The sequence below is a fragment of the Hoplias malabaricus genome, chromosome 6 (genome assembly GCF_029633855.1).
Source record: "Hoplias malabaricus isolate fHopMal1 chromosome 6, fHopMal1.hap1, whole genome shotgun sequence".
Lineage (NCBI taxonomy): Eukaryota > Metazoa > Chordata > Actinopteri > Characiformes > Erythrinidae > Hoplias > Hoplias malabaricus.
Window position 1 is genome coordinate 45,465,629 of NC_089805.1, and position 12,881 is coordinate 45,478,509.

Sequence of the window (12,881 nt, forward strand, 5' to 3'; positions counted from 1 at the left end):
AGGGTTTTTAGACAGTGGAGAGACTCCAAACATATAAAAGCACAAACTGAGATGAGGATGTTGCTCTATTCCTGCTCCAGAGGGGGGTAACACTGACTGATTTTTGCTGCATGAAAGTAAACGCAGAGGGAAAGTGTTACAAAACTAAACAACTCGAGTTACACATGAGTTTCTGAGGGAGTTCAGACGAGTTACACTTCAGCCGCCAACAAATAACAGTCGTTTTCTTCCTCAAACTCACTGCTCCACCTTAAAAGACACTTAAAAGACATTGCCGTTAATATTTTCATGTCGAAGTGTTGCATGAAGTGAAATCATCTCCTGAGTGACACACTCCTCACATGATCTCTCTGGATGTAGGTGATTTAATTTCATGCAGCCCTTTGAGGTTCAAACTAATGAAGTAAATTCAAACGTCACTTGTTCAGACGTAGGAGTGTGCAGGGAGCGACGCTGCAGATTGATTTCATACACACGCTCATGTCTTTTCAGACATGCAAAAAAATGATGCAAATGAGGATCATATTTGCGCAGCGTGCACCGTGGGCCGAGCCGCCTGAGTCAGCATCCAGCGCTGGGCCCTAAGAAGCCATTAAGAGAAGAATCCTTGTGATTTAAGGCTAATGAGAAGAGGCTTTGATGAACTTAATCTCCTTAAGTAAAGCATGTCTTCCAATGTGAGGGACATCTGCTCTGAGCCGCCGTCTGTTTAGATCAGTGCAGGGTTCACGCCGAGACGAGGCCTGGGAGAGAACCTCAGCGCAGGCTTTTCCTTCAGCACCATGTTCAACAAACACCATCACAGTGCAAACACAGTGCCTCCATGTCCCTGTGCACAGGTGTGTGTGTGTGTGTGTGTGTGTGTGTGTGTGTGTGTGTGTGTGAGACAGAGCTGTGTGAAACTGTCTGCAGGTGTGAGTGTGTGAGTGACAGGGTGAGTGTGAGAGTGACTGTGTGAGTGTGTGAGTCCAGAGGTGTGTGAGAGTGAGTGACTGGGTGAGTGTGTGAGTGACAGGGTGAGTGTGTGAGTGACAGGGTGAGTGTGTGTGTGACTGGGTGAGTGTGTGAAACCGTCCACATGTGTGTGTGTGTGAGTGACTGGGTGGAGTGTGTGAAACTGTCCACATGTGTGTGTGTGTGTGTGTGACTTGGTGAGTGTGTGAGTATCTTGGTGAGTGTGAGAGTGACTGTGTGAGTGTGTGAGTGACTGGGTGAGTGTGTGAATCTGTCCACTGGTGTGAGTGTGTGAATCTGTCCACTGGTGTGAGTGTGTGAGTGACAGAGTGAGTGTGTGAATCTGTCCATAGGTGTGAGTGTGTGAGTGACAGGGTGAGTGTGTGACACTGTCCACAGGTGTGAGTGTGTGAGTGACTGGGTGAGTGTCAGAATCTGTCCACTGGTGTGAGTGACAGGGTGAGTGTGTGAATCTGTCCACTGGTGTGAGTGTGTGAGTGACAGGGTGAGTGTGTGAATCTGTCCACTGGTGTGAGTGTGTGAGTGACTGGGTGAGTGTGTAAATCTGTCCAGAGGTGTGTGAGAGTGAGTGACTGGGTGAGTGTGTGACACTGTCCACAGGTGTGAGTGTGTGAGTGACTGGGTGAGTGTGTGACACTGTCCACAGGTGTGAGTGTGTGAGTGACTGGGTGAGTGTGTGAATCTGTCCAGAGGTGTGTGAGAGTGAGTGACTGGGTGAGTGTGTGACACTGTCCACAGGTGTGAGTGTGTGAGTGACAGGGTGAGTGTGTGACACTGTCCACAGGTGTGAGTGTGTGAGTGACTGGGTGAGTGTGTGAATCTGTCCACTGGTGTGAGTGTGTGAGTGACTGGGTGAGTGTGTAAATCTGTCCAGAGGTGTGTGAGAGTGAGTGACTGGGTGAGTGTGTGACACTGTCCACAGGTGTGAGTGTGTGAGTGACAGGGTGAGTGTGTGACACTGTCCACAGGTGTGAGTGTGTGAGTGACTGGGTGAGTGTGTGACACTGTCCACATGTGTGTGTGTGTGAGTGACTGGGTGGAGTGTGTGAAACTGTCCACATGTGTGTGTGTGTGTGTGTGACTTGGTGAGTGTGTGAGTATCTTGGTGAGTGTGAGAGTGACTGTGTGAGTGTGTGAGTGACTGGGTGAGTGTCAGAATCTGTCCACTGGTGTGAGTGTGTGAGTGACTGGGTGAGTGTGTAAATCTGTCCAGAGGTGTGTGAGAGTGAGTGACTGGGTGAGTGTGTGACACTGTCCACAGGTGTGAGTGTGTGAGTGACTGGGTGAGTGTGTGACACTGTCCACAGGTGTGAGTGTGTGAGTGACTGGGTGAGTGTGTGAATCTGTCCAGAGGTGTGTGAGAGTGAGTGACTGGGTGAGTGTGTGACACTGTCCACAGGTGTGAGTGTGTGAGTGACAGGGTGAGTGTGTGACACTGTCCACAGGTGTGAGTGTGTGAGTGACTGGGTGAGTGTGTGAATCTGTCCACTGGTGTGAGTGTGTGAGTGACTGGGTGAGTGTGTAAATCTGTCCAGAGGTGTGTGAGAGTGAGTGACTGGGTGAGTGTGTGACACTGTCCACAGGTGTGAGTGTGTGAGTGACTGGGTGAGTGTGTGACACTGTCCACAGGTGTGAGTGTGTGAGTGACTGGGTGAGTGTGTGAATCTGTCCAGAGGTGTGTGAGAGTGAGTGACTGGGTGAGTGTGTGACACTGTCCACAGGTGTGAGTGTGTGAGTGACTGAGTGAGTGTGTGACACTGTCCACAGGTGTGAGTGTGTGAGTGACAGGGTGAGTGTGTGACACTGTCCACAGGTGTGAGTGACTGGGTGAGTGTGTGACACTGTCCACAGGTGTGAGTGTGTGAGTGACTGAGTGAGTGTGTGACACTGTCCACAGGTGTGAGTGTGTGAGTGACAGGGTGAGTGTGTGACACTGTCCACAGGTGTGAGTGACTGGGTGAGTGTGTGACACTGTCCACAGGTGTGAGTGTGTGAGTGACAGGGTGAGTGTGTGACACTGTCCACAGGTGTGAGTGTGTGAGTGACTGGGTGAGTGTGTGAATCTGTCCACTGGTGTGAGTGACAGGGTGAGTGTGTGAATCTGTCCAGAGGTGTGTGAGAGTGAGTGACTGGGTGAGTGTGTGACACTGTCCACAGGTGTGAGTGTGTGAGTGACTGGGTGAGTGTGTGACACTGTCCACAGGTGTGAGTGTGTGAGTGACTGGGTGAGTGTGTGAATCTGTCCACTGGTGTGATTGACAGGGTGAGTGTGTGAATCTGTCCACTGGTGTGAGTGTGTGAGTGACAGGGTGAGTGTGTGAAACTGTCCAGAGGTGTGTGAGAGTGAGTGACTGGGTGAGTGTGTGACACTGTCCACAGGTGTGAGTGACTGGGTGAGTGTGTGAAACTGTCCACTGGTGTGAGTGACGGGTGAGTGAGTGAATCTGTCCACAGGTGTGAGTGTGTGAGTGACTGGGTGAGTGAGTGAAACTGTCCACAGGTGTGAGTGTGTGAGTGACTGGGTGAGTGTGTGACACTGTCCACAGGTGTGAGTGTGTGAGTGACTGGGTGAGTGTGTGAGTGACTGGGTGAGTGTGTGACACTGTCCACAGGTGTGAGTGTGTGAGTGACTGGGTGAGTGTGTGAGTGACTGGGTGAGTGAGTGAAACTGTCCACAGGTGTGAGTGTGTGAGTGACTGGGTGAGTGTGTGAGTGACTGGGTGAGTGTGTGACACTGTCCACAGGTGTGAGTGTGTGAGTGACTGGGTGAGTGTGTGAGTGACTGGGTGAGTGTGTGACACTGTCCACAGGTGTGAGTGTGTGAGTGACTGGATGAGTGTGTGAGTGACTGGGTGAGTGAGTGAAACTGTCCACAGGTGTGAGTGTGTGAGTGACTGGGTGAGTGAGTGAAACTGTCCACAGGTGTGAGTGTGTGAGTGACTGGGTGAGTGTGTGAGTGACTGGGTGAGTGTGTGACACTGTCCACTGGTGTGAGTGACGGGTGAGTGAGTGAAACTGTCCACAGGTGTGAGTGTGTGAGTGACTGGGTGAGTGAGTGAAACTGTCCACAGGTGTGAGTGTGTGAGTGACTGGGTGAGTGTGTGAGTGACTGGGTGAGTGTGTGACACTGTCCACAGGTGTGAGTGTGTGAGTGACATGGTGAGTGTGTGAGTGACTGGGTGAGTGTGTGAGTGACTGGGTGAGTGTGTGACACTGTCCACAGGTGTGAGTGTGTGAGTGACTGGGTGAGTGTGTGAGTGACTGGGTGAGTGAGTGAAACTGTCCACAGGTGTGAGTGTGTGAGTGACTGGGTGAGTGAGTGAAACTGTCCACAGGTGTGAGTGTGTGAGTGACTGGGTGAGTGTGTGACACTGTCCACAGGTGTGAGTGTGTGAGTGACTGGGTGAGTGTGTGAGTGACTGGGTGAGTGTGTGACACTGTCCACAGGTGTGAGTGTGTGAGTGACTGGGTGAGTGTGTGAGTGACTGGGTGAGTGAGTGAAACTGTCCACAGGTGTGAGTGTGTGTGACTGGGTGAGTGAGTGAAACTGTCCACAGGTGTGAGTGTGTGAGTGACTGGGTGAGTGTGTGAGTGACTGGGTGAGTGTGTCACACTGTCCACTGGTGTGAGTGTGTGAAAGTGTCCACAGGTGTGAGTGTGTGAGTGACTGGGTGAGTGTGTGAGTGACTGGGTGAGTGTGTGACACTGTCCACTGGTGTGAGTGATGGGTGAGTGAGTGAAACTGTCCACAGGTGTGAGTGTGTGAGTGACTGGGTGAGTGAGTGAAACTGTCCACAGGTGTGAGTGTGTGAGTGACTGGGTGAGTGTGTGAGTGACTGGGTGAGTGTGTGACACTGTCCACAGGTGTGAGTGTGTGAGTGACTGGGTGAGTGTGTGAGTGACTGGGTGAGTGTGTGAGTGACTGGGTGAGTGTGTGACACTGTCCACAGGTGTGAGTGTGTGAGTGACTGGGTGAGTGTGTGAGTGACTGGGTGAGTGAGTGAAACTGTCCACAGGTGTGAGTGTGTGAGTGACTAGGTGAGTGAGTGAAACTGTCCACAGGTGTGAGTGTGTGAGTGACTGGGTGAGTGTGTGAGTGACTGGGTGAGTGTGTGACACTGTCCACAGGTGTGAGTGTGTGAGTGACTGGGTGAGTGTGTGACACTGTCCACAGGTGTGAGTGTGTGAGTGACTGGGTGCATGTTGTGCACAGTTTTGTCCTCCTTGTCCAGAAATTTGTAGTAAATGTAGTGTGTGATCAGTAGTTGTGTATATATTTTCTGTGTGTGTGTGTGTGTGTGTTGTTAGATGCCATGCAACCCATTGAGTCGCGTGGTGAATGCTGAGTTCCTGTTGCCAGGGAAACGGCGGCTCTCATAGGCTGTGTCCCGAGGCTCACGTGACTCCAGCGGGAGGAGGTGGGGTGGGGGGGGCTTTGACGTCAGAGCCGCTTGGAGCCGAGAGCCGAGCTCAGAGCAGAGAGCTGTCAGTGCGTGTGCAGGAGTTTAGAGCTGAGCCACTCGTCTGTCCTCTCTCTCTCTCACTCTACCTGTTGCTGCTGCTGCTGCTCCTGCACCATCCCTTCATCCCTCTCTCCATCCCTTCATCCCCAGGCTTGTTGCTACTGAGCCTTCATCCTCTCAAGACTTGGCCCCAGGTTATGGACGTCTAAACCCTCGCCGGCACAACCACACGCTTCTCTGACACCGACCTGAGGTGAGTCCGGTTCTCATTCTTCCCTCCTTCATCCTTCTGTCTGTTGCAGATGCTATCTATCCCTCCCACTGCGTGTGGGGGGCATGGAAAGAGACCGTGCCGATCAGGGGCCACTGGGAGGAGAAGGAAGAGCTGTCCGTTTTGTGACTAAAGCATGAGATTGATTCAAACTTTGTGGTTTCTTTAAAGAATAAGGAGAGCTTTGAGTGTCCTACGGCATTTACAATGTTACAGGAGCATAACGGATCACCGCTGTAACACATCTCCATCACACACCCATCACACATTGCAATCAGAAGGTGATGCTTTAGGATCTTTTGGGAGCCGAGACCCATAAGACTGTCCCTAAAGGTTAAAGGGTGCTGTGATGTAAGAGGACACACTGTTAAGATGCTCAAGGAAGTAATCACTGTAATTAAAGCTGCAGCTGAAGCAGAGAAAGGAAAGGAAACAAGACAAAGGTGCTGTTAAACTGAGCTGAGAGTCCAGGAGTTTCCACTGAGGAGAGGCATGTCTCAGATTGAGGACACCCTCAAAGTTCATTAACCTGAGATTCAGCTCAGAACTGAACTGGTAACGGGATGAGATGTGAATCCATGTAGAATATTAACACCGTGTGTGTGTGTGTATCCCACTGTGTCCTGATGGGAATAACGTACAGTGCATTTTGAATCATTGCAGTACATAATGAAAATGCATGTTATATATTAGTGAGTCCTAGTTGCTGAAAAGCACTTTTCATAATCGACGCGGCACTTCAGAGTAATTACTGAGTAATGTATAGATACTGAATTATTTGTTAGAGTGTTTTTTAAAGAAATATGTGTAATACCTTTCATTTCTTACAAATACTAAGTAGTTTATAGCATTTATTGAATGTGACAAAGTGTATAATGAATACGTCAGAGGAGAGTAAATACTAACCAGTCAACACTAGACACTGAATACTTCACAGTAAATACAGAGTAATTCCTAGTAGTTCTGAATCAGTCAGAGTAGATATGGAATCAGTCAGAATTGATACTGAATCAGTCTAGGTAGATACTGAATCAGTCAGAATTTATACTGAATCAGTCAGAATAGATACTGAATCAGTCAGAGTAGATACTGAATCAAAGTAGATACTGAGTACTTTACAGTGTATAGTGAATTGGTCAGAGCAGATAAGGAACCAGTCAGAGCAAATACTGAATCAATCAGAGTAGATACTGAATCAGTCAGAATAGATACTGAATCAGTCAGAGTAGATACTGAATCAGTCAGAGTAGATACTGAATCAGTCAGAGTAGATACTGAATCACTCAGAGTGGATACTGAATCATTCAGAGTAGATACCGAATCAGTCAGAATAGATACTGAATCAGTCAGAGTAGATACTGAATCAGAGTAGATACTGAGTACTTTACAGTGTATAGTGAATTGGTCAGAGTAGATACTGAATCAGTCAGAATAGATACTGAATCAGTCAGAGTCGATACTGAATCAAAGTAGATACTGAATAAGTCAGAATAGATAATGAATCAGTCTGTGTAGATACTGAATCAGTCAGAATTTATACTGAATCAGTCAGAATAGATACTGAATCAGTCAGAGTAGATACTGAATCAAAGTAGATACTGAGTACTTTACAGTGTATAGTGAATTGGTCAGAGCAGATAAGGAACCAGTCAGAGCAAATACTGAATCAATCAGAGTAGATACTGAATCAGTCAGAATAGATACTGAATCAGTCAGAGTAGATACTGAATCAGTCAGAGTAGATACTGAATCAGTCAGAGTAGATACTGAATCACTCAGAGTGGATACTGAATCATTCAGAGTAGATACCGAATCAGTCAGAATAGATACTGAATCAGTCAGAGTAGATACTGAATCAGAGTAGATACTGAGTACTTTACAGTGTATAGTGAATTGGTCAGAGTAGATACTGAATCAGTCAGAATAGATACTGAATCAGTCAGAGTCGATACTGAATCAAAGTAGATACTGAATAAGTCAGAATAGATAATGAATCAGTCTGTGTAGATACTGAATCAGTCAGAATTTATACTGAATCAGTCAGAATAGATACTGAATCAGTCAGAGTAGATACTGAATCAAAGTAGATACTGAGTACTTTACAGTGTATAGTGAATTGGTCAGAGTAGATACTGAATCAGTCAGAATAGATACTGAATCAGTCAGAGTCGATACTGAATCAAAGTAGATACTGAATAAGTCAGAATAGATAATGAATCAGTCTGTGTAGATACTGAATCAGTCAGAATTTATACTGAATCAGTCAGAATAGATACTGAATCAGTCAGAGTAGATACTGAATCAAAGTAGATACTGAGTACTTTACAGTGTATAGTGAATTGGTCAGAGCAGATAAGGAACCAGTCAGAGCAAATACTGAATCAATCAGAGTAGATACTGAATCAGTCAGAATAGATACTGAATCAGTCAGAGTAGATACTGAATCAGTCAGAGTAGATACTGAATCAGTCAGAGTAGATACTGAATCACTCAGAGTGGATACTGAATCATTCAGAGTAGATACCGAATCAGTCAGAATAGATACTGAATCAGTCAGAGTAGATACTGAATCAGAGTAGATACTGAGTACTTTACAGTGTATAGTGAATTGGTCAGAGCAGATAAGGAACCAGTCAGAGCAAATACTGAATCAATCAGAGTAGATACTGAATCATTCAGAGTAGATACCGAATCAGTCAGAATAGATACTGAATCACTCAGAGTGGATACTGAATCATTCAGAGTAGATACCGAATCAGTCAGAATAGATACTGAATCAGTCAGAGTAGATACTGAATCAGAGTAGATACTGAGTACTTTACAGTGTATAGTGAATTGGTCAGAGTAGATACTGAATCACTCAGAGTAGATACTGAATCATCCAAAGTGGATACTGAATCATCCAGAGTGGATACTGGTTCATTCAAAGTACTGAGCACTTTATAGAGGACACTGAATTCTTAGCACAGTACGAAGTTCATCGAGACTGAATTATTTCTGATAAATACTGAGGAGTTGATATTAGACACTAAATATTTTACTGAAATCACTGAGAATGTCGTATTAAATGCTTCAAAACGAAATTAAAACTAAATGAAACATGTAAAAGATGTAAATAATGATTTGTTGAGAACAGTAGTAAATATTAAAATGATAAATATATAAAAGTAGATGATACAAATGCCTAATAAATAGATAAATATCTAGTGATTGGCAGTTACTGTGTAATGAATAATAAATAGTAGACAATAGATTCATAGCAGAGTATATTTCCACAAACAGCGCATGACCTTAAACAGACTTCTAAAGAAAGTAGGGCCAGAGTTTTGTTGTTGTGTGGGCGCAGGTTCTATAAGAGCTTACACATCACAAAACACAGATCATCTTTGTGTGTGTGTGTGTGTGTGTGTGTGCACTGCAAAACCTCTCGGGTTGCAGGAAGTAGCTTGGCCTTGTTTTTGTTTCTTTCCTCTCGTTTTTCTTGTCGTTGGTCGTCGTGTGGGCGCAGTTTTTCACAGTGACATAATCTAAAGCTCTCTGATGTGACGGAGTGAGAGGAGAGAAGAAAAGAAAACTGATTACAGTGGAGAGAGAGAGAGAGAGAGAGAGAGAGAGAGAGAGAGAGAAGGGAAAACGAGAAAAAGAAAGTGGGCGCTTGGAAAAATTACAAGCGTCTGCGGGGGATGACGAAATCATGAGATGAGTGAGAGACAGAGACAGAGGGGGGTGAGAAAGAAAGAGAGGGTCAGAAAGAGATGAACTGAGAAAGAGAGAGAGAGAGAGAGAGAGAGAGAGAGAGCGCAAAGGGGCGTGTCCCCGTCTGAGGCCGTAGAGCTTCCTCTTTTGTAATGCAACTGCAAAACTTCAGACAGCATAGAACAGACAGAGAGAGAGAGAGAAAAGAAGAGAGTGGGGAATAGAGGAGAGAGAGAGAGAGAAAAGAAGAGAGTGAGGAATAGAGGAGAGAGAGAGAGAGAGAGAGAGAGAGAGAGAGAGAGAGAGAGAGAGAACGTACAGAAAGCTGGTGCACTGCAGAGCCTGAAAGGCATTCTGGAGAAAAGAAGACTGAAAAGGTACGATTTACAGCTGTTTTATGCTCTGTGTGTGTGTGTGTGTGTGTGTGTGAGAGAGAGAGAGACCTGTGGTAAGCAGAGTGAAGGAGTGCAGGTGGAGAGGAGGATGTGCGTTTACTGCTCGTTTATTGGAGACGTTGCTCAAAGCAAAGTTGCACAAACGGGTGTGGGTTTAGTTTGAGATTAAAGCTCTGAGCTGTTCTTTTATTGTCTTTTATTGTCCTCTTTTTTTGTTCTGCACAAATACACCACCCACTCCCAGAGAAAGACAGGCTCTACAGACAGACACAGACAGACAGACAGACAGACAGACACACAGACTATTTAATGGCTATATATTTAATATGATATTGTATATAACTCTGGGATACACACTGACTCTTTAATATTACCATACACTATTAAACCCTTATAAAACAGTGGACTGTCGCTTTAAATCTGTCTTTCTGAGCTATATCTCCACATCTTTGTAGCTTCTCTTCTTGACAAAGGTCGTGGCTACTGCAGGGACCAGGCAGAGAGGGAACTGGGGGACACCAGGGAGAATTTAAAGAAGCGTGAGAAGTAAAATGAGTCAGGATTTTAGATCATTCACGCAGCACCATCACCGTCCGTTCACACCAGAATGTGACACAGTGACAGGTGACCAGCCGTCTCCAATCAGAGCAGCAGATTCATATCTGTAACCCAGCGGCCCAGCGACAGATCGGGTCGAGATTCTCTCTGCACAGATGAGTTACAGCAGTGAAAACGAAATAAAGTGATGGTGTGTGATCACTCCTCGCTCTGTCACAGATCCCTGACCTTTGACACTATTCACAGCAGACATTTGAAGGGAGGCTTATACCTGCGTTTTCATCTCGTCCTCATCTGAGGCGTCTGAGCACATGTAAAGAGACCAAAGACAATGGAGTGTGGACACTACACACACACAAAAGGCACATAACGGTGGGCCCTGAATACACCGACGACGGACCAGCGCAGGGCTCAATGACTGACTGGTAGCCGCTAACGCTAACACTTAGGATCTCCGTGTGTGACCTGTGGGCTAGCCCCGTGTAACTGGGGTGGTGACGTGTGAAGAGTGTTAGTGTATAAATCAGGGTAAAAGCAGAGTGTAAAGCAGTGTCAAGTGTCGCTAAATCACTGAGACTCCTAGCGCTACCTGCGCTGCAGCCTTTGCTTTGGGATGCAGCAAGTGAGCGCAGTTTTGACAGTTTTACCCACAGTGCTTTGTGGCTGAGTGTTTACCTCTGTTGGTATTGGGCGCCTTGGTTGAGGGCTGATGTGAGAAAGAGCTGCTGGGCCTCAGCTGTGGGTGCAGCTGGATGTTAGCGTGTAATAAACTGGTTCTGTGTGAACGCTCAGTGAAGTTTCTCTTGTCAACACCACATTCTTTCAGACCCATAGTGTTGAGTTGCTCTGCTCACAGTGGAAGGAAGGATGGACAAACAGAAGATGTTTATGTGTTCAAATCTGAGCTTGACATTCTCTCTCTCTCTCTCTCTCCTATGTCTCTCTCTGTCTCTGTCTCTCCCCCCCCTCTCTCTCTCTCTCCTATCTCTCTCTCTCTCTCTCTCCCTCTCTCTCTCTCTCTCTCTCTCTCTCTCCTATGTCTCTCTCTGTCTCTGTCTCTCCCCCCCCCTCTCTCTCTCTCTCCTATCTCTCTCTCTCTCTCTCTCCCTCTCTCTCTCTCTCTCTCTCTCTCTCTCCTATCTCTCTCTCTGTCTCTCTGGTCTCTCTCTCTCTCTCTCTCTTTCTCTCTCTCCTATCTCTCTCTCTGGTCTCTCTCTCTCTCTCCTATGTCTCTCTCTGTCTCTGTCTCCCCCCCCCCCCCCTCTCTCTCTCTCCTATCTCTCTCTCTCTCTCCCTCTCTCTCTCTCTCTCTCTCTCTCTCTCTCTCTCTCTCCTATCTCTCTCTCTGTCTCTCTGGTCTCTCTCTCTCTTTCTCTCTCTCCTATCTCTCTCTCTGGTCTCTCTCTCTCTCTCTCTCTCTCTGTCTCTGATGTGAACACTGTAGGGGATGTTTATGTGATGTGGACAGTTCTGGTGAGACTCTAGGTCATATGTGGTTGTAATTTCTCTGTCTGCTTTTTCCTCTGCTACATTTGATCTGTTCATATTCAGCCTCTGATCCTTGTGTGTGTGTGTGTGTGTGTGTGTGTGTGTGTGTGTGAGAGAGAGAGAGAGAGAGAGAGAGAAAGAGAGAGAGAGAGAGAGAGATGGTGTGTGTTGTGGCGCTGATTTGTGAGCAGGTCTCACCACTGATGATCCAGAAAGGGAAGAACAGAGTGGTCCACAGCTCCTGAGCTGAGAGACACTGGACGTTCTGAGAAGTTCACACTGACCACAGCGCTCTCACTCAGGGCAGAAGCAGCTGCCACTTTCGTACATTCCCTAGGAAGATGCTTTCAAAATCCCATTTGCGCTTTTATCCGTTTTTCTGGCGGATAGATATCAGTCATTATTGCTAGTTGTAGCCGCAGCAGCTAAAGACACTGTGAAAAAACAGTGATAATAACTTCATTAGCGTCGCGCCTCAGCTATTTCGTGCACTAGCCACTGTGTGTACTTGCTATGAATGCTAATCAGCTGCAGCTCTGAGCATTTTGCTCATTTGTTTAAAAAGTAATGAACCCCAGGCCAACATCCTCCAGCCATTTCTTTCTAGTGATGGATTGCAGCAAAAGTTCGCAGAAATAAACCTCTCTTAGGCTCTGCGCTAAAAATATGACCCCAACAAATATTTACCCTCACTCCCAGCGCTCTGCCGTCATCACACACACACACACACACACACGCATGCACTGCCATAATGAGGGAACACACTTGGCCAAAATCTTCAGCGCTGTTCTCACAGATGCTTCAGACTCCAGGAATGACGGAGGATTGTATCGGGGTTGAGGAAGGATAGTTTAGCCAGAGTTCAGGCTAATTTTAGCCCCAGATTGATGGCTTGGTGCTGAGGTTTGGGTTTAAATGTGAACATAAAGGCAGACTAAAGCAGCCTCAGAAACATTGAAGCGTCTGATTCGTTTTATATTCAAATACAAAAAAAAACGAGCGTGAAACTCTGTGACCTCATGCTGCACAGAGAGG

General features: G+C 46.6%; 1 protein-coding gene across 2 annotated transcripts in view; it reads left to right on the forward strand.

The window, feature by feature from the left end:
- The first annotated feature begins 5,481 nt into the window (after positions 1-5,481).
- The window catches only part of ncaldb (neurocalcin delta b), a 32,252-nt gene continuing 24,852 nt past the window's right edge, over positions 5,482-12,881 (forward strand). The window contains exon 1 of one of the 2 annotated variants that reach the window (XM_066674583.1): positions 5,482-5,691. The gene's annotated coding sequence lies outside the window, so the exon portion shown is untranslated. Of the gene's footprint in view, positions 5,692-9,690; positions 9,783-12,881 lie in introns of those variants that run through there. The other variant, XM_066674584.1, reaches the window with a different exon arrangement.